At 42.6% G+C, this 23048-nt stretch overlaps 1 long non-coding RNA gene across 9 annotated transcripts; it reads left to right on the top strand.

The window, feature by feature from the left end:
* Positions 1-136: 136 nt before the first annotated feature.
* On the top strand, positions 137-15359 carry LOC135303906 (uncharacterized). 9 transcript variants are annotated; one of them, XR_010365319.1, is made up of 7 exons: positions 137-243; positions 887-1030; positions 2726-2907; positions 3331-3457; positions 7375-7424; positions 9464-9675; positions 15165-15359. It is a non-coding gene; the product is annotated as an uncharacterized LOC135303906 (long non-coding RNA). The 9 variants fall into 9 exon arrangements; XR_010365315.1 differs by lacking the exon at positions 137-243 and adding an exon at positions 401-582; XR_010365316.1 differs by lacking the exon at positions 137-243 and having other exon boundaries at positions 401-1030; positions 2726-2772; positions 2852-2907.
* The last annotated feature ends 7689 nt before the right edge of the window (positions 15360-23048 follow it).

The raw sequence follows: 23048 nt of genomic DNA, 5'->3' as shown, positions 1-23048 counted from the left end.
GGCTCCCCTCTGGCCCCGCTGTCTCTCGGCTTCCCGCTGTCCCTCAGTTCCCCGCTGGCCCCGCTGCCTCTCGGCGCTGCCGCTGTCCCTCAGCGCCGGCGGGCGGGCCCGGCCCGGGCGGGCGGAGCCGCAGGCCCCGCCGGAGCCCCCGCCCTGCGAGCGGGGAGCAGGCAGGGAGAGGTGCTGAGGGGAAGGAGCAGGGCGAGCTTCCCCTTCAGAGCCGAGACCTTCTTCCTCCCGTTGGTAGGAAGGGGACGGTGCGAGCTGCGTGGCAGCTCCGTCGTGTGCTTTGCTTTCCAGCGAAGGCTCTCAAGAGATGCTCTCGCCTCACGACCTGCATCGGGCTGGCCAGCACCCCGCTCTGACTAATTGCCTCCAATTTTTTTTCTAAAAAACATTCAGGCAGTATCACCTTTTTTATCTCTGTGTGTCTTCCCCGTTTTCCACATCGTTTTTCCTCCTTGTGCTGTGCCCCAAGAATTTCACGGACACTTTTTGCTGCAGTCAGCTCACAGCTCCAGGACAGCACTGGTGTGCCGGGATAGAACTGGCCTATAAGTCTCATTTTATTGTGGAGCCTGGGTGAGAGGTAGTGGTGGGTAAACTATGAAAGTCCTGAAGATTTCCTGCAAGTGCATTATTACAATAATCACCAGTATAAAGCCAGTGCTCCTGGCAGGCTAGGGCAGCTTCAGGCAGGTCTGAGTGCCAGCAGACATGCAGCAGAGCTGGGGATGTCCCTGCGTCCCCACAGGGAAGCCCTTCCCTCCATCTTCCACCACACATCATGTGCCACAGAAGGTCTCGTTCTGAACACACCATCAATCTCAGCTTACTGGTACAACAGTCTGACTTTTCTTTTTTTAATTTTCTTTCTTTTTTTTAGGATGCGAACCTCTTGTACTACACAATGTAAGGAATAAAGAATGTTACCAGTTATCATGAATCAGTTAAGAGTTCAGCTGTGTTCCATCACATCGCAGGAAGCATGGCACATGAAACTGTGTTGGCAGAGAAATATTTAAACAAGGTATTCCTCTTTTCCACCTCTGCCTTTGTAGTAAGGTTTCCAGTTCATCCACTGCCTCAAATCAGCTTAATAATATTGACAGTGTACAGGTGACACTTAGGTAACATCTAGAATTTTAACTCAGCTTTGAGCAGCAACTGAATGTTAGATTAGGTACAATGAAGACATTAAAAAAAATGCCTGAGGCCCAAATTCCCAAAGGTCATCAGACTCCAAGGAAATGGACCTGAAGCTACATATTTCTTTGTAATATCTTTGTGAATTTGGACCTCAAACCAAACTCCCATAAATTTCAGAGGGACTTACACTCTAAACAGAATAACTGAGGATCAGAAGGAGTTTGTAATATTGATCATCTCTTCTGGTCATTTGTTCTACTCTTTTTATCTTGTTTGATTAAAGCGACAGAGACAACCACTCCAATAAATAAAATAACATTAAAAAAAAAAGCAACAAACCAAACTCATCTGTATTTAATACAAAGGAGCCCTTGTAACCAGGCTCTCTCTACTGATTTTTTACAGTGGGAAAAAAAATCACGTTTATTGAAAATACTGCTTCTGTAGAAAAGCAAACAATAAATAGTAGGTTCTTATATTGGGCTGGAACAAAGTCTTGTCCAAAATGATGTTAGGTAATGGATGCCAGAGAATATCTTTTGAACTATAACAAATTTTTATAAGGTGCAGCCCAGAGAGCTAAACTTTTTCTGAGGTGAACTAACACAGCTAAAAAGCATCTCATATATGGCACAAAAACACATATGATCTTTTTGCCAAAGTATAATTTATTCTTAAGCCTTAATTTATTAATTTAGAATGAACATAATTAGCCAGAATAATCTTAGCATATATATACACACATAGTTAGAAAAGGCACATTTCAGAGCTATTGCATGAAAGGAATTTGTAAAACTTAGATCAGTGTCAATACAAGCCCCTTGAGATGGATTTGAGGCAAAACCAGCCCCCTGTCACGGGGAATGCACTCTTGTCAAAGGCATCATCTGAATCAGTGATTCTGGAGAATAGAAATCACCTTCTGCTTGGATGAGCTTGCAGACAAAAGACCACGTTCCTGAAAGCAGCAGGGCAGGGAGTACATCTTTGATTTATTTTTTTCCCACACATTGTTTATTCATTTAGATACGGTATATTATGTTTTCCCTGTTTCAAACATCTGGGTTTTTGCATGTCCATTTACTAATTTACTTAATTACTGTCTTCCCTCTCCAACAATTGTACTGTGGACAATCTGTCAGCTGCAGAAAAAAGGAATAGCAAGATGTTGTAAGAATGCCTTTCCACTCATACGAGGTTTTGCAGTGTGGAAACTTGTAAATGTTGGGACAAGAACTTTAAGTTACTGGATTATTTTAAATTTTCTACTAGTTGGATTATTATATGTCAGGGAGTCATTAAACACTGACCTACCAGCACACAGTATGCTCTTGACAGTTTCCTCAAGCACAGCCCTCATGTGGCAGCTGTACTTTATTCAGGAAAAACAGAATTACACAAATACAAATATTGTTCAATTTAATGGCTCATTGTTTAGCAAGGCAGAAGGTATACATCTGAAATAGGAACATACTTTGACCTCATTTGTATTGCTTTGTGGAGTGTATTTTCTGTTTAAGGTACTCCAGGTTTTAACTGGTGAAGACCCAACTAATGCCCCGTGCTTTTTCCTTAGTGTGCCTTGCATTGTGTGGGTTCCTCATGACCAGAGCAGATGGAGCAGTGAGTCACCTCCCTGACCTTATCAGAGCTGTGACAACAGGAGACCAGATGAAACCTCTAACCTGGATCTGCTTTTCAGCCCACAGAAATACAGCATGTTGAATTTTCTCTGGCTTACACAGACTGCACAGCCTGGTAAGGGCTCTCTTCTGCTATCACAAGGGCACATCATATTTGCAAGCAGGCAGCTGCACTCTAGTACCTGGCCTAGACACCCAAAATGCCTCTCCAAGACTTTGCCTCCATTTAAAATAACGTTGTGTGGCACAAAGGCTCTGAAAGTTTTCAGAAAGTATTTATTTTTACTTGTAATGCATAAGCCCATGGCGATGGATGGGAATCCTTTTGCTTCTCAAACATACTGTCCATGTGCACTCAGATATGCAGATGTGGCACTCAGGGATGTGATTTAGTGGTGGGTTTGGCAGTGGCAGGTTAACAGTTGTTAAGGTCTCTAAGGAGCTGTAAGAATGCTTTCCCTTACCAATGTTCTCTGATTCTATGCAATCAGTTAATGCTCTAAAACTCCTGCATGCCTTTTTGTTTCCAACTTCCCAGGAAGTACAATATTGTCTGATGAAGGAAAAAGTTAATTCTCTTTACACAAGTGAGCACGTTTTTCCTGGAGAGTGGGGAGAGCATCAACTGACAATCCACAGCCACAAACACCCTCGTGAGGACTGTGGTAGTATTTCATGCTTTTAAGACTTTGTGGTTAAGAAAACTGGGACTGGAATACTGTACCTCCTGATGTTTAGCAATATCATAAACATTTATGAAGTTAGGAGGACTACAAAATTATATATTAAATCATCAAAACCATAAGTTTTAATTCATTAAGACATAAAAAATAGGTCATTCTAATTAATACCCTGTGAGTGTTATTATTCAAATTTTCTTGTTTATTACATAGTCAAAACTTAGTTTAATATCATTGTCATTTCAAAATAAAGAAAAATGCAAACAAAGTGATAAAACCTTGTAAAAAATCACTCATATACTCTGATTTCCCATTTGCTATTTTACATCCTGTGTGTATCTAACATCACATTGTTAATGTCACAAAAGCCAGAACAAAATCCAAGCCAATATCAGGCATTGTACTTTCATAGATTTCTTTTATTTTTATAAATAATTTGCCATTATTTATTCCCACATAAGAGGAACAACTTCAACATTTCCAGCTTAAAATTGCCTGCCGTTATGAATTACAATATTTTGTACATCTTTCCATTATGGAATTGAAGCTGGCTTGAATTAATATTGCTTCAAAGATGGGTATTGCTGCCTTTTTTCATTTTTACTGTTTCATGCCACACCGTTTGTAGTGGTTGTTATGGTGAATAAGTTTGTGTCTTACATGAAGAAGAACAGAAATCCCACAATAAAGGTTAGCCATTCACAGCTGGCTGCTTCCCCGAGGCTACAAAAACACATGAATCCTCCATTTGGAAAGATCTGACTTTTAAAATCCATAAATCAAAGGTGGTCTATTCCCTTTGCTCAAGGCAGGGCCAGCCAGTGCTCTCAGCTGACTGTGAATCTTCAGAGCTGCAAGAGCCAGTGCAAAGTCACTGCCACACTGATATTTGACTTGCACGTGGTCTTTGTCAAAACACACAAGAAAAAGCCACGGAGTGCTTCAGAACAAAGAAATGCATTTCATTAAGGAAATCTAGGTGCCCCCTCCATCTCGACTTGCTTGACTTTGTGAATCATTATATAATCCATTTTTCTCGCGTTAGTAGGTTTTTTTACTTTAGCTCTTATCAGTGAATTTGGTTTCCTTTTTCCAGCTTTTTTTTTTTCCCAATATTTTCCTGGCAAGATGCTTAAATAAGTTCCTATTGAAATATGGAGGGGAAAGTTCATAATCTATATGGAATACCATCTGCAAAAAAAACTCAAACCCTGAAGCACATCCCTCTCTAAGTTCAAATTATCTCATCCTGTTGGAACTGTTATACTTCTTTAACACAAGTTCATTGTGAACAAAAAACATTTTAAAGCAATTTTCTTTTAAATTCAAGATTTTTAAAAATTGAAAGTAATGGGTTGTGGTAGCCTTTGTAGTTTTTGACGTGAAATTTTTGTTGTTTATGTAAAAAACCCATAAATCTACTGAGATATCAGAATTGAGACTGAGTCATCTGCAGGGAAAGGTTTTCATAAGCATCCTAATTTTTTTAAAAAATCAAACACTTCTGGGTAGTTCAATGCAAGGGAGGATTCCACTTTCAATGGAGGCCTGAGTTTAAGAATCAGGAAGGGTCAGGGGCAGAGGCAAGGACAAAACAAAACTGTGAAAATTAAAACAAGTTATTTTGAAATGCTTGGATACAAGTGGGCCAAAGTGCTACTGTGGAGTGAATTTTTGTGGTCACAGTAAAGGAACAGGGCCTGCCAACCTCATGCAAAAAGAACCCCTAGGTGACACTGACTTCACAATGGCATAAAGGAGAGATAAAATGTGCTGGATAAAATGTGCTAGAGGAGTGGCATGTGGGTAGCAACGGCAACAAGAATTGCTGCAAGAACCGTGAAAATAAACAAGAGATACCATGAAAGCCATCTGGCCAAAGCTCCTGGAACATGGAGGCTGTCATTGACCCTAAAATATTGCTAGAAATGATCATCACACTTGTGCAAGCACAGGAAGAGGAAGGATGGGTAGAAAGAGTTTGCTTCGAAACACGGGATTTGTCATTAGAAACAGGCTGTCAGAAAGAGTAAAAGAAAGGCTGATGATGGGACTAGGCTTTAAACAAAGGAAAGGCAATAGAATCACAATGCCTGCTGAAAAGCAGAATGCCCCTTAAGCTGTAGGGAATAACTGGGAGGAAAAGTACAAGTTGTGGAGAGAAGGCAATTAATCAGAGAAGAAAATTCATCAAGAATATCTCAAAAGCATTACCAATGGCCACTTTATTATGGGCTTATTCAAGAGAGGAAGAAACACCCAGGATTTCCCCAAAATGAATATAGGGGTAAAAGAAATCACCATTTTCTCAAAAGAGAGAGAATCTGGGGAAACTGAGCGAACATGACGTGTCTGACACAGCCTGGAAATCAGTGACTGATTCAAACACAGTCATACTTCAAAATAAACCAATGAATCAGCACAGTTGTCAGCCTGCAGCAAAATCAATCATGGCAACTTTCTGGAGATGAGATCAGGGGTGCAGAGCAGGTGTGAGACAACTTCTCAGGGGCAGTGCAGGGAAGGACTCATGGCACTGAGGTGACTGAGTCATTTTCTGGGCACATTTCAAAGCACATTCTTTTCACCTATGAAGCCTTTCTGGTTTAGAGTAGTGTGACTTCCCTGGCCTTTGGAGGTGTGTTAGTCTTCCAAGAGCCTACTTTTTATTTCAGGTTCTTTGAGCATCTTTCTGGGCTTCTGAACATCAACAGATTACAGGTTGTATCCTTGCCCCTTGTGGGGTGTGTCAGCTTCATATGCTGATGGAAGAGTTTCCTACATTGGTGTGAAACCTTTGCATTCACCACGAGGTTTGATGCTTGCTGCACCAAAACCCTGAATGCTTCAGGGTTTAGTTGCCCCTCCAGCTGCAGCATGGAATATTGACTGTGCACAGCCTGTCCTGACCCAACAGGGAGTTTGGCACCAGCAAAGGGGACAGCAACCACAGACCCCTGAGAGCTGTCTGACTTGTATGGTGGTGGTGGCAGGAAACAGTAGTTCCTGCAGAGCAGTAAGAAACAAGAAGGACAAAACACTGTAGAAATGTAATTCAATTTTGTGTAAAGACCCTTTTTTAAAAAATTTATGAAAAAGACCTCTCTTTCTTTCTTTTTTTTTTCTTTTTTTTTTTTCCTATCATCTGTACTTGAACAAAATCTGGGAAGGAAATAAAAAGAGGTTTCATTTATTTGGGCTTTGGTAATCCTTAACCTGGGCTATATCACCTGACAATTCTGTTGTATCTGTGCCATGAAAACACATCTTGCTGCAGAAATAAATGAGTAATAAAGTAAATGCTGCAGCCAGAAGTTTCTGTTTTCTTCTTATCAGAGCAAAAATACTCTGGGCATGCAAGGAATCTTTGATTTTTATACCCTTCCATATTTCAATGTTTGTGATTTGCAAGCTGAGTCCTCACTTTTTTCCTAGGCTGACACAGCCTCAGGCAGGCAGCCCTGTGGCCAGGAGCTGACTGGGGACATGTCACTGTCACTGAGCTGGAATAAAACATTCAATACTTGAGCTTCTCCACTTCACAAGGCTGCAGCCTTGCTTATATCTCTGACTAACTGCTCCCAAGCCTCCAGTCAGACAAACACTTTCACCGTCACTGACCTGTCAAATCCTGCAAAAGCAAAGCCCAATTTCTGATCCTGCTATATCCTTCATCCTTCTGGTATGCATATGTGGTACCAAAATAGCAAGGGGCAGACACACTTGTGTCTCATTTCCCAGAAGGCTACAATATTGGGGCAATTTGGGGCAATAAAGGTGGCTTAATAAGCTAAAAGATAGCTTAATAAGCCATCTATCTCAATGTTGTATTAGCAAAATAATATGCTATTCAAAGGACAGGTTTTCCTATGTAATTTTAAGATACACATGTTTCTTTCCAGCATAATTCACAGAAGTGGGTGGATTTGTGTGTATTTGCTGCATGGACTGGGTGAGTCATGGAAAAAAAAGGGTTTCACACTAAGTTATCTACTTTTGCAGCACTGTAATATTGAATCCGTTCTGATTTTTTTTTTTTCCCCATTTCAGTCACAGTCTCTCTCTGGTTTCTTCTGGGATAATTGAAATGAGGGTAGGGGGTGGCTGAAGGCTGATCCATGCCACACACCCAGCTCATTGCTGGACCTAAGCCTGGTCTGAGATCACTGGTATCTCTACAGCTATGCAGCTGGTGAGAATGGCTTTTAAATGACATTCAAAACAGTTGTAGGCCCTGAGGAATTTGATTAAAACTGTTTCACTCTCTCCCATGGTGGGAATGATGTGGAAGGATAAAGATGTACTTGTGTGATAAGGAGCTGTGAGAATGAGACTTGTTGAACAGCACAAACCATGATACTGGTAGCATTTTTGTAAAAAGATAAGAGAAGGTCACACTTGCAGTGTGGAACACAACAAAGCTGTAACAAAAGCATTTTCTACTGAGCAATATCTTTTTGGTGAATGCCAGTGTTAAAAATTACTCATTACAAATGATTGTCTTTACTCTTGTCTATAATTCATGAGCTGCTTTGAGCTAGTTCTCAGCTGCTGTGCGCCATTCTCTTTCCAGCTCTGCAGGGCTGGAAAACAAAAGTGGTTTTTAATCTGGGGTGTTCTGTAACCTCTGCTGAACTGCAGAGCTGATCTCCCTGATGTCTGAGTGTGTCCCAGAGGGCGGCACCACAGACTCATCCCTGCCTTAATGCAAAGGCTGCTGAACTGTACACCCCTCGTGTTGCCATCCTGCCTCTCCCCTGGGCTGACCTTTGTTACTTTGGTCACAGCTGCTGGACTGGGATTATGGTGGTCTCTTTTTTGTAGTTTGTATCTCATACCCTCTGCCTACTTCACTGCAGGCTTTCACCCATGGTATTTTGGTCTCAGAGAAGGAAGCTCAGCATCGCACATGCATGAAGTTAATTTAGTTCGTTTTTTGGGGTTTTTTTAAGAACATGTAATTATCAAGAAACTTCATTACATTAATTATAATTATCGAGAGAAACCTTTAAAACAGAGCTTCTGATTATTTTCTTCCAATGGTGTATAGTCAAACTGAGACATAAGATGTTCCCCACAGCACTTGCTATTTTAATTATTTTAAGTTAATGGGATATTACAGTTTGAAGAAGTAGCAGTTTGCTGATAAAAACAAAAAGAGACTGAGCAAACACTTCACTGAAAACGTGATGTTACAGAGAGCACCCTGCTTTAAAATAAAAATTTTGTTTCGGTTGTCTTGGACAATGGTTCCTAGTAGTTCCACTGGGTTATATCACTGCTACTGGAAAGTTGTCCAGAATTAAACTTGCATGGATTACTGACTGATGGTTTATTTCAGAAAAACTGCAGGCTGTGGATACATTGTCAGTTTTCTTACTTGTGCTGTGTACAAACAAGGAGATGGGGTTGTAAGTTGGGGGGTTTTATACATCCTGTAGCTTAAAGCATGCCTCCAATTTGCCGTTTGAGATGCTTCTGAATAAATAAACTAAGAGGGGGACAAAAGAAAGCACTTCAGAGAATCTGAATCACACCTGATACTAAAAGAAAAGTGTCACAGAAATACAGCAGAGACCAAGGAGTTAATTTGTTCTGATGGATCATCCCTACATACTTTTCCCAGTCACCAGCTGAGTTATTTCTCAAATGCCAGCCAAGAACTGCTTGCAGCTGGCAGAAATCCACAGTTATCAGTGTGATGGAAAAGATGTGAGACCAAAAAAAAGAGCAGTGTGTCCCTGTTGATAGTGAGGTGTGGGTTCCTGTGCTCTTATCCAGTTTGTAGGTGTGAGGAAATAATAAATAGTTAACAAAGATAACATTTAGGGAATAAATAGTTAACAAAGATAACATTTAGGGAATAAATAGTTAAGGGAATAAATAGTTAGGGAATAAATAGTTAACAAAGACTATTTAGGGAATAAATAGTTAACAAAGATAACATTTCTGCAGTGATTCAGCTCAGTGGTATTTGTGATGACTTCCTAGGTCTCTGGAATCTGTGTTGTGCTGTGGAGTGTGTGAAATTCATGCAGGACCTGTGGATCTCATGCACGACCTGGTTTCCCTGAGGCTCACAGAAAGATTTCAATTTTTATTGAAAGTGACTTCAAGAAATACCAAACAATTCCTTCTTCGGTTATTTTGGGTATGACACATCAGGAGGACAGAAAGGCAGAGAGAGCGCAGATAAAATACTGGTAAGAGAAGACAGAAATCTTTTAAATCATGACTATGTGTGCTCAGTCTGGAGGAAAAGGGGCTGAGGGGAGACCTTCTCACTCTCTAGAACTGCCTGAAATGAGGCTGTGGCCAGGTGGGGATTGGCCTCTCCTCCCAGGCAAGGAGGGATGGGAGCTCAAGCTGCCTCAGAGGAGGTTTAGGTGGGATATTAGGAAACAAGTCTTCACTGAAAGGGTGGTCAGACCGCCCAGGGAAATGGTGGAATTGTCATGCCTGAAGGGATTTAGAGGATGTGTAGATGTGGCACTTAAAGACAAGGTTTACTGGGATTTGCCAGTGCTGGGTTAAGAGACGGACCATCTTGGAGGTATCTTCCAACCTAAATGGTTCTGTGAATCTTGCAAACTGAAAGGGATCTCTAGCAGATCCCCAAATCAAAACATAGGGTGAAAATAAGGTATATTTCCATGTTCTGATGCTAGCACCTGTGAACAAAAAAGGACCTCATAAAACTCAACATTTCTGTAGTTTCTTATTATCAGAATAAGTGACTACCCCATGTAGGCCTTGTTACCATTGCACAGAGACCAGATTCTTACAGACTGGAAAATACTGGGCTGTAGAAAAGGATTTTACACATACACAAAATGGAAGTTTCTGATTTTCAAGCAAACCTTTTAGAAGTATTATTCAAATTCTTCTGAAATGTATAACTGAGTTTAAATCTCGTTTTAATGAAAACCAGAAGACCATTGAAAAACTAGTCTGTGCCCAAAGTCTCACATGTCTGAGTTGCCTAACTTTCAAAAGGTGTAGAACTTACTCCAGCTAAGGAGCAGTGGGATTTTCACTCCATTTAGGCTCTTGAATGCACCCACACGTGCAAATATGTGTGTGCTCTTGTGTGTGACCAGCTCATCTGGCCTCATGTAAAAAAAATTATTTGGATTGGCTGCTCTTTAAACAGAAAGCCTGCCCCAAACTGAATTAGTTACTGCCCTGAATTAGTACTTATAACAAATTAACGCCGATCCTGTCCAAAAGTGGAGAATCGGAAAGGTGAATGAGCTGGCGTTGGTGCAGGTGTGGCTCTCTGAGCGCTGCCGAGGAGCCAGGAATGTCCTGTGGAAATGTCCCCATCTAGTGGGGGTCCCCGGGCTGTGGACACACCGGGACACTGCTGCCCGCTGTTTCTACAGCAGCTGCACATCTGTTATTTTCCTCAAGAGAAACGAAATTAGGAACCTCCTACTGTATTTAAAACTATTTCCAATTTTACATGGGTATTCCAAAACCACGTACAGTAGTTACTATGGACTTTCCATTCTAGACTGCTCTGCTTTTTTCACTCCAGAGTCCATTATCCCCAAAACCCACAAAAATATCTCTGATGGTTTGTCCAGAAATTTTCTGAATCTGTTTTAAAAGAAATGAAAAACACTGAAAAGTTTTCAGGCTTAACATACTCTGCCCACAATTAATGCTTTTCTCAGAATATATTTTACATAAGAAGATGGAGTTTATTAGGGATTGAGAGCTGCTATGTTTGTAGTTACCTGTTACTGTGTTCAAGACAAATTCATGTGAAAAGATGAAAAAAGTATTATCCTAATGTGAGACATAGCTACAAAATTCTGTATCTGTTCCCTCCCCTGTCTTTTGAGGGAGTTGTTCTTAGCTGATGGGGGAAAAAAAGGTTTATTCTAGACCCACTAAAATTAGTAGGAGTTTTGACATTAATAGAGTTAGGGCTTAGTGAGGAATATTTCAGGAAGGAAAAGAGCACGACAAACACGGCAGTACATTCAGTCCCAAAGAAAGTACAGTCAGCAGCAGTCACCCAATTAATGCTTTCTTGTCTTTCTCAGAAAGGATTAGTGGCTGCAATGGTGTCATAGTTATTTAAGAGTGGTTGAATAATGGCATCTAACTAATCAGATGCCTATTGCTGGTATTTGTCAGCAAGGCTTCAGGTCCTCCATCATCCCATCCAGGCGAGGTATTTCTGCCCTCAATCCAGCAGCACACCCCAGGCAGAAATTGAGAAGGTTTTCTGGAATGAACCATGTATCACCTCAGGTGGCTGGAACTGTAAAAAGCCCTTATCTTTCTTGTCATATCTTTTAATGCTTATCCTGTTATCAACACACAGAACATACCTAGTCTTATACACACACATATATTCCAAAGCACAGGTAAGGTCCTTCCCCTGCAAACATTCATGAATACATATTGCTTTCTTACTCAGCTGGCTTGTCCCGTGAATGTATGTTTTTCCTTTTCAGCAAAGTCTCCCTCAAAACAGTTTCCAGTGCCCAAGGTGTTGTTTTAAACTGCAGGTTTGAACTCTGTGGCTGTGAAAGCAGGGGATTAGTGTCCCCAGCTCAAGGCAGGCACCACAGGGACAGGTGCCATGCATGTTTCTCTGGGTAGCTCTGCCAGTGCGCATTAATCTTGATCTGCATTCCTGCTAGTCCAGTCCTGGGCCCTTCTTGTGCCAAATTTTATAGTTTATTTGTTTACAGCTACAGCAGTGCTTGCGGTGAGGCAGAAGTTATTGTGAATAGCTTTTGTGCATTTTCAGCTCTCACGTTTTCCTCTGCTGGCTGGGTCGGTCTCCTCCTTGCTGCCTGCTATGAAGGGAAGGGCCCAGACACGAGGCTGGCTGGCCCTGCACTAATCCCATGATTCTACATGATCTGAGTGCCAAAAGCAGAGAACCCTGAAGTTAATCATTGCTTATGATAACTGACTCAGCCTCTCTAATCCTTTTCCATCCCCAGTCCTTGTCACAGTGCCACTTGACCTGCTTCCTCAGGGCTGCCACACACTCCTCAGCCCGAGGAGGGGAAATCATCCTGAAAACTTTAGGGTCACACCAAGAGTTGCTGCGAGGAGGGATGGTGATGTTGAGCTCCCTGGGCATAAAACTTGGCATCTCATGCAGCTGCTTACCCCTCTCTTGCTGTGCTTGCAGCAGAACCACTTCACCTTTCAAAGCAGAGAGGAGGACCCGGTTCCAGACAAAAGGACTTCTGTGTGCAGGAGTTTTGGCTCCAGCACTGGGAGGAGAGATGCAATCTCCTGCCACCACCACACCTGTGCTGAATCTGCAGGAAGTCACTTCAATTTCCTTTCATGGCATTTATCACCCCTGGCAGAGGGATAAGGGCAGCAGAACACTGCTGGGCGACTGATGAACACATGATGATGATGAAGAACACGTGATGTACTGCTCTTCATTGAGGACTGAGGTTGTGCATCCCTGAGCTCACTTCTAGTACATCCTCTTACAGAAAGAAATGGAATTATGTGTTGTGCTCATATTTTGCTCACCTTATATATTACACCAAAGAAATGAAACATGCCAAGTACTTGTAACAGTAAAAAAGTATAAATTTGGCCTTTGTAAAAAATCCTGTGAGCTGATATGCTGATTTCTAACAGCTTTCTTCTGTTCTTGTAGGGTATGAACAGAATACCCTGTTTTTCTTGCAGGGTCCCCTTCTTGTGCAGAAGGGACCAGGTATTTATACATTACCAGCAAGGCAAAATAAAGCACAGAACTATAAACCACAGGATCATGCTGCTGGTATTTCCAGTTTTAAGCAGTAAAAAAAAAATTTAAAAAAAAAATCTCAATTTTAGTTCCTTAGAGCATCCAGGTGGTGGTGCCAAATAGTAACTGCAAAGGAGATTTTTTTCTGTATTTTGAATGCTTGGAATACAAATTGTTTGGATAAAGTCTTAGACTCTTTTTAGCAACTGTCCTTCTCACTCACAGTGAACTTAGCAGGTCAGCTTCTAAAAGTCAACTGTTGTGTGTTTATGCCTCACACCAAGGGACATGACCCCTTCTACTCTGATTTATTTGAAAGCTCACTCTGTGCATGGGCTGTAGAAGATGTATATACATGTACAAGATCATAAGCAGTGGAAGATGAGGCCCAGGACATTTTGGCCTGGCATAATATGTTTGTTACTTCATAAATCACAGGAAACCTTAAGAACACACACACCTGTTTCCCTGGGTGGTGAGTATCTCTGTACCTGGCATTTATAACTTACGTGCCCTGATGTCCTGTCCAGGCTCCTTAAGAGTCCAGCCTGCTGATGAGTCAGCTTGTGACCTTCTTTTTCTGTGAAGTTCAGTAGTTAAAAGTATTTCACTTGGGAGAAGATACCTGTTTTCAAATCTAAACAGAGGCACAAGGGGGAAGTGGTGAAGGAACACCGTGTTATGTTTCATTGGCCAAACAGTGACCTATGAAATGTGCTGGTGAGAACAGAAAATGTAATGCACCACTGGCTGCAGCCACAGTTTGTTTTCATTCTTTTTGATATTTGATTATAAGGGTTAGAGCAGGGGGAAGGGAGTGCTAGCCTGAAGTGCTACCTTTCCTGTGGCTCCCTGCCACCTCCGTCGGGGCTGATTTTGCAAGGGTCGTGTTCTTTGCTGCCAGGCACGAGGCAATGAGGAATAAACTCCAGGAGGGCTGGTTTTTACAGCAGGTCATACTCAGGGTTATTTCAGGGAGTGTTTTACCCTGTTCTGCAGGGTGCCACTGCTCCCATGGGCCTCCTGCTTCCCGCTGAGATTGCACCAGCCTGCTGCTTGCACAAGAGCAGCGTTCTGCTGAGAGGCCAGGCAGCTGGCAGAGCGTGAGTGTGACCAGTCAGGGCAGGGAAAGTGTCACAAGGGTGAGACAGGCAGGGAGTGGCGTGGAGAGTGACACAACCCAGTCATGCTGCCTTCACCTGGACCCCAGAAGTGCTGGACTCGTGGCCGATGCAGTTCATGCAGGCACAGTCATTTTCCAGAGAGTAGGTTCCTTATTTTTGGCCACTGAAACAGAGCAAGAAAATGGTATATGCTGAGTGAACACTGAGAAGGACCTGGCTCCAAAGGCAGAAGATTCTCACTTTTACACTTTCCAAAGTAATTCCTTACTTGATTCCAGGGGTAAAGGTCCTTCAGTATGGGTGTTTATGGTAAAATCATGACATGAAATGGAATATCAATTATATTGTAAAGAAAAAATTTTTGTATAATTTCTGGTGCAGTAAAATCAATCAGTGTGATTTGTTTGCTCAGTATTTTAAAACACACTGTGCAGTAGAGATATCAGAAAAACAGTTCCATCTCTTCTGAGATCACATGTCCAACTAGTGTGACTTTGTGTTGTTTTGCTATGCTGAAGCATACCTCATAAAATCTCCCAAAGTGTTCCCTGTGCCACTCTGAAAGCTAATGATTTTACTCAGACTCATTAAGAAAATTAAATCCTCCTCAAAGAATTAGGCCCAAACATTCTGCTAGTGTTTTGAAACCCAGCGGCTGCACTCTGCCCCGGGGGCTCTTGTGAAATCCAGCTGTGGTGAGCGTGTGAGGACGGGGCTGGAGCACAGCTGGATGAGCACTCTCAGCTCACCTTCACAGCAGCTCCTCAGGCAGCTGGGGAGATCATTTAAATCCCCACAGAATCACTTGTTCTTCCCTCCACAGAGCCTTGGATCTGTCTCACAGAGATGGCCTGGGATGCAGCAAGGAGGAAGCACGGGACAAACAGCGCGGACTGTCAGAGCCACAAAAACAGGGAGGCAAAACAGCAGCGCCGGCTTCAGGCCGGCTCTGCCTCAGCTGCTCAGCCCAGGCGGTGTCCCTGCAGCAGGGGACAGACGGGGGCTGTCTGTCCTCTTCATCCGGGGACAGAGGGTGGCTGTCTGTCCTCTTCATCCGGGGACAGAGGGTGGCTGTCTGTCCTCTGCAGCAGGGGACACAGGGTGGCTGTCTGTCCTCTTCATCCGGGGACACAGGGTGGCTGTCTGTCCTCTGCAGCAGGGGACACAGGGTGGCTGTCTGTCCTCTTCATCCGGGGACAGAGGGGGGCTGTCTGTCCTCTGCAGCAGGGGACACAGGGTGGCTGTCTGTCCTCTGCAGCAGGGGACACGGGGTGGCTGTCTGTCCTCTTCATCCGGGGACACGGGGTGGCTGTCTGTCCTCTTCATCCGGGGACACGGGGTGGCTGTCTGTCCTCTTCATCCGGGGACACAGGGTGGCTGTCTGTCCTCTTCATCCGGGGACAGAGGGGGGCTGTCTGTCCTCTGCAGCAGGGGACACGGGGTGGCTGTCTGTCCTCTGCAGCAGGGGACACAGGGTGGCTGTCTGTCCTCTGCAGCAGGGGACACAGGGTGGCTGTCTGTCCTCTGCAGCAGGGGACACGGGGTGGCTGTCTGTCCTCTTCATCCGGGGACACAGGGTGGCTGTCTGTCCTCTTCATCCGGGGACACGGGGTGGCTGTCTGTCCTCTTCATCCGGGGACACGGGGTGGCTGTCTGTCCTCTTCATCAGGGGACAGAGGGTGGCTGTCTGTCCTCTGCAGCAGGGGACACAGGGTGGCTGTCTGTCCTCTGCAGCAGGGGACACAGGGTGGCTGTCTGTCCTCTGGAGCAGGGGACACGGGGTGGCTGTCTGTCCTCTGCAGCAGGGGACAGAGGGGGGCTGTCTGTCCTCTTCATCCGGGGACAGAGGGGGGCTGTCTGTCCTCTTCATCCGGGGACACGGGGTGGCTGTCTGTCCTCTTCATCCGGGGACACAGGGTGGCTGTCTGTCCTCTTCATCCGGGGACAGAGGGGGGCTGTCTGTCCTCTGCAGCAGGGGACACGGGGTGGCTGTCTGTCCTCTTCATCAGGGGACACGGGGTGGCTGTCTGTCCTCTTCATCCGGGGACAGAGGGTGGCTGTCTGTCCTCTGCAGCAGGGGACACGGGGTGGCTGTCTGTCCTCTGCAGCAGGGGACACGGGGTGGCTGTCTGTCCTCTTCATCCGGGGACAGAGGGGGGCTGTCTGTCCTCTTCATCAGGGGACACGGGGTGGCTGTCTGTCCTCTTCATCCGGGGACAGAGGGGGGCTGTCTGTCCTCTTCATCAGGGGACACGGGGTGGCTGTCTGTCCTCTTCATCCGGGGACAGAGGGGGGCTGTCTGTCCTCTTCATCCGGGGACAGAGGGGGGCTGTCTGTCCTCTGCAGCAGGGGACACGGGGTGGCTGTCTGTCCTCGTGTGTACGTCCAGCCAGACACAGTTTGATGAAACCAAGAGGATGGATTGTACCACGGATGGAACCTCTCAAGCTCCCTACCTGCTTAGTAAAATGAGGCTTTCCTTTTCCTGCAGACTAACAAATAGTTTCCTTTTTTTTTTTCTTTTGATGTCTCAGGACTCTGTTTTTCAGCCTTACCTTAATTCCTTTTGATAAAAGAGCCTTTTACCATGCCTGCTAAAATTGTTGGACAGGTCTATTTGCCATGCCAGGATGAAAATAAATAAGCAGCTTTTTTAAACCCTTTGCATCAGTTCATTTTTCCATATGTCTCATCAATGGATTTTCACAATATCATGGGAGTGTCATGATTTTTGGTGGGGTTTTCTTTGTTGATCTCCAGCTTTTGGATTTTTTTACCTAAAAATAAATATGAAAATACCTTACCTGTTAAGCTGTGGTTGCTGAAAAAAACTTCAAAACTGGCTCAGTTTTATGTGAAAAGCAAATTGCAGGTATATTTGTTGTCAGAAAGCCTCAGACTAGGGCCTTGATTATGAAATGCTTGGGATCAATTTATTTAATGCACAGTTTCTTGTTGTTTGTTAGTAGGCAAGCAACAAAATAGGATTACTGAAACATTTTGGATTAGAAATTTAATGACTATTTAGACATACTGACTGTGCTGTCTCAGGCACATGGTAGTTTTCAACATATCTAGAAATGTGACTAATAATTTAGCCAATTACTATAAAACTTAAATGTATTTATGGGCTGGTCAGACGATCTCCTGCTTATGAGTTTTTCTAAACCAGGAATACCAAAACTACTTAATGAGTGTGGCCTTTAGTTACTGGGAAGCACCTACAGTGAACACTGTATTTTGAAGAATGACTGGAAAAAAATAGGGTTTGTATAGCATTTTAAAATTACATTTTTTTTTTTCTTAGCTGTAGAATTGTAAAAAAACTTGTCAACCATTCAAGGTTTTGCTTGGATGAGCATTTTAATTTTTTTCTTCCAAACTGTTTTGTGGCTTGAAAACAGCCACCTATTTTTATACCCTGTCACCTTTATTTTAAACAAATAACTTAGCACTCAAGTTGTCAGTTCTAACCTAATTAACACAGAATTCTGTTCAGTAATTAATGGTAACATCTCCTTCTCTTCAGGAAGAAAATACAGAAAGATACATCAATTAGTGCCTTGATTTTTGACTTGTCTAAACTAAATTTTAGAAATTTTTTTGACTGACTGGGAAGGTATTACTATAGACCTTCAGTCTGCAAGGAATTAAGTACATATGGGATTTTGATGGACTCTAAGATGTAATTTAGCAAGGTCAGTTCTTTTATTATATTACGACATTTTGGATTTTAGCCCCTGTCCCTGTATTTCTCACTCATGCAGCTTTTCAAGACCTTAGGATTGAAGCTTTTAATAAGCTATTTTCATGTGAAGGTTTGCTCAAAACCTTGAATTTTGCACCAAACCTCCTGCAGTGAGAGAGGGGGAATTTTATTTGCTTATCAGGACTGAAATCAATACACAAGCAGCACAGACAACACATTCAGCTGTGAATCTGCTGTGGGAGCAGGGACATGCTCCTATAAAACAGTTTGGATTTCCTGAGCTCAGTTTGACAAACCCTGTGTCTGCAAAAGAAGAGTTGACTCATTACACAGGGGTTGGAAATGAGCTGAGAAGGACAGCAGGAAGTGATGTCTTCTGCAGGAACATCCGCCCCAAATACTTCCCTCACCAGGGCAAGTATGTTTGCCTTGTCATTTATAAAATGGATTGATTTTATAAATAAAGGACGGAGTCTGAACAAAGCTAGATTCTTAATTATATGCTAAAGCTTGTTCCTTGATACTGCACTGTTCAGAGCTTGAGCAATCACACATCGTTTTCAGACAGGCAGGAATTTATCAATTTACTATTCATACTCTGGTCTTACCCAGGTTTTCTTCCTCTAGTATCTGAATCTTAATTGCACACTGATCTATAAAACCAGCACTAATTACTGTTGGGGTTTTTTCCTTGTCTCATTTTTATTGCAGTGAAAAACAAAAACAAACAAAAAAAAAAAAAAAAAAAAAAACCAACAACAACAACAAAAAAAATTGTAATAAGTGGCATTCATCCTTCGTGCATAAATTGAATAAACCAGATTCCAGGTCCAAGCAAGTGTTTTCTTCCTCTTTTATTTCCAGAACACTTTTAATTTTTCTGTGAGTGTTTATTCTCCCTGTGAGAGAAGATGTGTAAGCAACAGGGCAGAGGCTTTCTAATGACAAATACATGCCTAAACACAGCAGGGCTGTAGCAGATCCCCAGGCAGAAATATCCATGGAAAATTAGATAAATTTTTCAATTATTCAATATCAAACCTAGCAGTGACCAGAAAATACTTCTCACATGAGAAATCTATAATCTGCCCAATTTTTTAGAATATATTTTGTTTGGACACCTTTTTCTGCTCAGTTTCCTCCTCTCTCCCCTCTCCATAACCACACGAAACTTGTTCAAGACATGCAACCATTTTCCCTTAAATTAAACTTCCAGTGCTTTACACAGAAAGCAAGAGGCCAAATCCACAGCCAGAATTTTTCAGGTAGGGTAGCCCAGCTCAGCTGAGGGCTGCAAACACTCATTGCTCAACTTTCAAATTAAAGAGCAGCCTCTCTCTTTCAGCTCTCCTGTTTCTGGTGTTATCTTGATGGTTGTTGCAGGTAAAAGCCTCACAGCATTTGCATGCTGAGGTGTCCAGTTTGGAGGATGAAGGCTGAAAAAAAGGAAGCTTAGCAACAAAAGTGGTAAAACACTAAAACAGGCATTGGGTCAGGGCAGAGTGCAGAATATTTGTGTCAGAAGAAAGACTGCTATAGCCCAGTCCCTATCTCTTGCAGCTTTACTAAGCTTTGCATGCTGATTAAGCTCCTTTGAGGCTGATATTTGTGAATATTTGTGGGAGAATTTAAGCTGATATCTAAGGCCTGAAATGCTGCATATTCCCAACAGTCAGGTTCTCTCAGCAGCCACCCTGATTTTTCCTTGTTTCTGCTGTATCCTTGGTAGATATAACCATAGTTGGAATTTGTTGAATTTTCCAGTTCTGACCCAGGTCCTCCAACATCCCATTTAACCACTCACATGATAAAATTATTTGCAAATGTTAAATCTTTGCAGGATTATGATCTAAAGGAGTATTAGAGCCTGATCCAGCTACTCCAGAGGCCTGCCCTAGATTTTGGAGATCAGTGTATCAGAGCCATACTAAGGGGATTAAAATGCTGCCAGTGCTTACTGAAGGTATGGTTTGCCTAAAAGCACAGTCCAGTGTCTGACACATCCAGGGCACATTATGTGGAGCAGCTCACCCTGCTTGGGCTGGCACCCCTCTGATGGGTTACAGTGGCTCCAGTAGCCTTCCCTTTGTTTATGCTTTCATCATCCAAATGCTTAGCAGTGTAAATATTTCCTCGGTGTGGCTGCACACAGAGAGATGGATTTACTTACACAGAATGTGAGGCCGTGCCTTGGAGAAGTGTCAGGGATTGTGTGGCACAAGTGGGTCACCTGCTGCAGTGACAGGGAGGGCACCACCTCCACCCCCTGTATCCTTTCACTTTACCTCGCTGCAACCTTTCTTTACCTCACTTTACCTTTCACTTTACCCTGTGTCAGGAGAAACTCCCCTTTGTTTCACAGGTGTGGCAAGCAGAACTGGGGAAATTATACAGGGAGAGATTTGGCTCTTTTTTCTTTCACTTGATGGCAGGAGATACAGCCAACAGTGGGAGAGGGATGCCCTGAATGTCCAAGAACCACGTGACTGAAAACTAGGCAAAAAAACCTCCCAAATCTCTTTTTCTTGTGGTGAGTCCCTTTTTTGTGTGTTGTAAATCTGCTATTGCACCAGAAAGGCTGGAGGCCCAGAAAAGGAAAGCAACATGCTAGACTGAAAGACTTTATGTGCAGGAAAAAAAGCTATTTCTTTTTCCCCATGTGATTTGCCACTCATTTCAGACCTACAGAAATGATGTTGTCTTGTCTGACATGATGATAGCCCTGTTATGATGTGTTATATGGTGTGCATGTGTATCCAAGCACTTTCACACCCATCACAAACACACAGTAGTTCTGCTAAGAACACTAAGGGGAAAAAAACCTTTTTATCACTTCTCTTTTGTGGTCAGGGTCTGTGTTGTAGCTGTGGAGCATATGGGCATGAAAACTTTGTGGCAGCCAGAATGCAAGTTCCCTTGCCAGACCTCGGTGTCTAGTTTAAGAATTCTTCCTTTCTCATTATGTTACATCATAAGGAACAAATTATATTAACTGGTGTAAAATAATCATTCTTACGCAATGCCTTCACCTTTCATCTTGGATTTCAAAACACTTTACAATCATTAATCTTAACCTACTAATCACATGAGTAAAGTCTTCCTCACAGAGAAGAAACATTTCTAAATCCTTTTACATCCTGTAGAAGATGAGAGGAGAAGCCAAGTTTACTCAGACAGGAACTGGGATTAGAACTCAGTGCATCTGCAGTCCTTGAGCATTTTTCTTCCTTTCAAATGTATCTACAGATCCAAAAGACCAAATAAATATTGACATGTAGGTGGTTTTGGTGCATATCTGAAACCTGATGCTGCTGGGTTTAAATTTAGGATCTCCAGCTGACACAGGTCTGTTGCTGTGCAGAGACACCATTCTGTCGTGTCACGTGTGTCACCACAGCTGTCTTGTTTGCGTGTCCCACAAACAGCTCTCTTCACAAGCTGGAGTTTGTTCAATATGCATTACCAGTTCTGGCATATCAGTCCAGCAGTGTTTGGAACAAGAATAAGTCTTAACTAGACGAAGAATCTTCTCCCATGTGGATAACCAGTGACTCTTCATCCACTGAATCATTCTGTATAAATTATACAAACAAAATCTACCAACGGGACAGGAGCCGAGCTTAACCAGAAAAGGTTTCAGAATATTAACTGCAAGTTACTGGAAGATTTAAACTCTTCATAAAACATAAAATACCACTGTGACTTTTAAAAGTCAAACATTATTTGTCATGTTCTGTGTGCTGATTTTGCCCTGATTATTAGTGTTGTACTCATTTTTCTTCAAGGGTGAATGGGCTTAGGGCCAGTGTAAATGTGGACTTACTCTGTGAGAACCAAGAGTGTCAACGCTGTGAATGAAATTATTTCTCCTGATAGATGTAACTCTGCCACAGAAATCCACAATATCAGGTTTTGATCCCTGCATAGCTACAGTGTGTGATGCGGTGCAGCCTTTCCCTATCTGATTCTGCAAAGCCTTGATGGCCCTTGTGTTTGTTTCTGGTGACCAAAAGCTGCCTCTTTGATATTAGGTATCTTCAGAAGGAATAGGGCTGGCCACAGTTCATTGCCAGGAACCCAACTGGCACTGCGGCCTTCTAAATATAGCCACCTACTGAGTTTACTGATTTTATTTTTTTTTCTTTATATGGAATTACTTTTCAGCTACTGTACCCTTTTGGACTCAGGCTGTTGTGCTATTTTTTAATCTTCCCACTGAGGAACAGTATTTCAAGCATTTGAACATTTTCTTTTCACCGCCTGTAGGAGAGTCCCAGGCTTTGACCCTGTCACCACCCGAGATGTTTTGAAACTTGCCCACACCTTTATTTACCTCAGGCTGGATTACTGTGAGCCCTGCCAGACTTCCTGCTCAGACACTGCTGTTAGAAGGTTTTACTACAGTCAACACAGAGAGAGCAGAAATTTATAGTATTTTTTAATTTTCAAGTCACTTTATTATTGATTATTTGCACTGTGTGATGACATGTCCCTCTTGTAATTCATTTTATACACAAAAACATATTTTCAGCTTTGATTGTAGTCCAATATTTTAGGGGTATAGCTGGAATGATTAAAGAATTTTTTGACCAAGTTGCATTTTTACCAAATTGTAGGATAAAATGGACTAAAACCACATGATATACCAGTATTTAAAGTGGGAAAAGGAACTTCAGAATAGTTACTTTAAGACTGCCAAAGGCAAAATCAGACCAAATTCGAGACAGTTTGTAAAAGGAAAACAAATGATTGATGGTAACATAAACAGCATCAGTTGACAAAGTTTTCTGGGTGATAGAGCTTGACAATGGAAATGTGCCATGTAAGTGTGGCTTATAAACACATCTATGTTTATTGAATATATGATTAAATTGTCCTAAGAATATTCTGATTTAAAAAAGAAAGAGAGAGAGAGAGAGAGAGAAATGCAATGTTAAATACCTGGTTAAATGATAGTAAAGGAAAGGTGACTGTCAGCTCCATAATCAAGCAGAAGAA

The sequence above is a fragment of the Passer domesticus genome, chromosome 6 (genome assembly GCF_036417665.1).
Source record: "Passer domesticus isolate bPasDom1 chromosome 6, bPasDom1.hap1, whole genome shotgun sequence".
In the NCBI taxonomy this organism is placed as follows: Eukaryota; Metazoa; Chordata; class Aves; order Passeriformes; family Passeridae; genus Passer; species Passer domesticus.
This window is presented reverse-complemented; position numbering and strand designations above follow the sequence as displayed.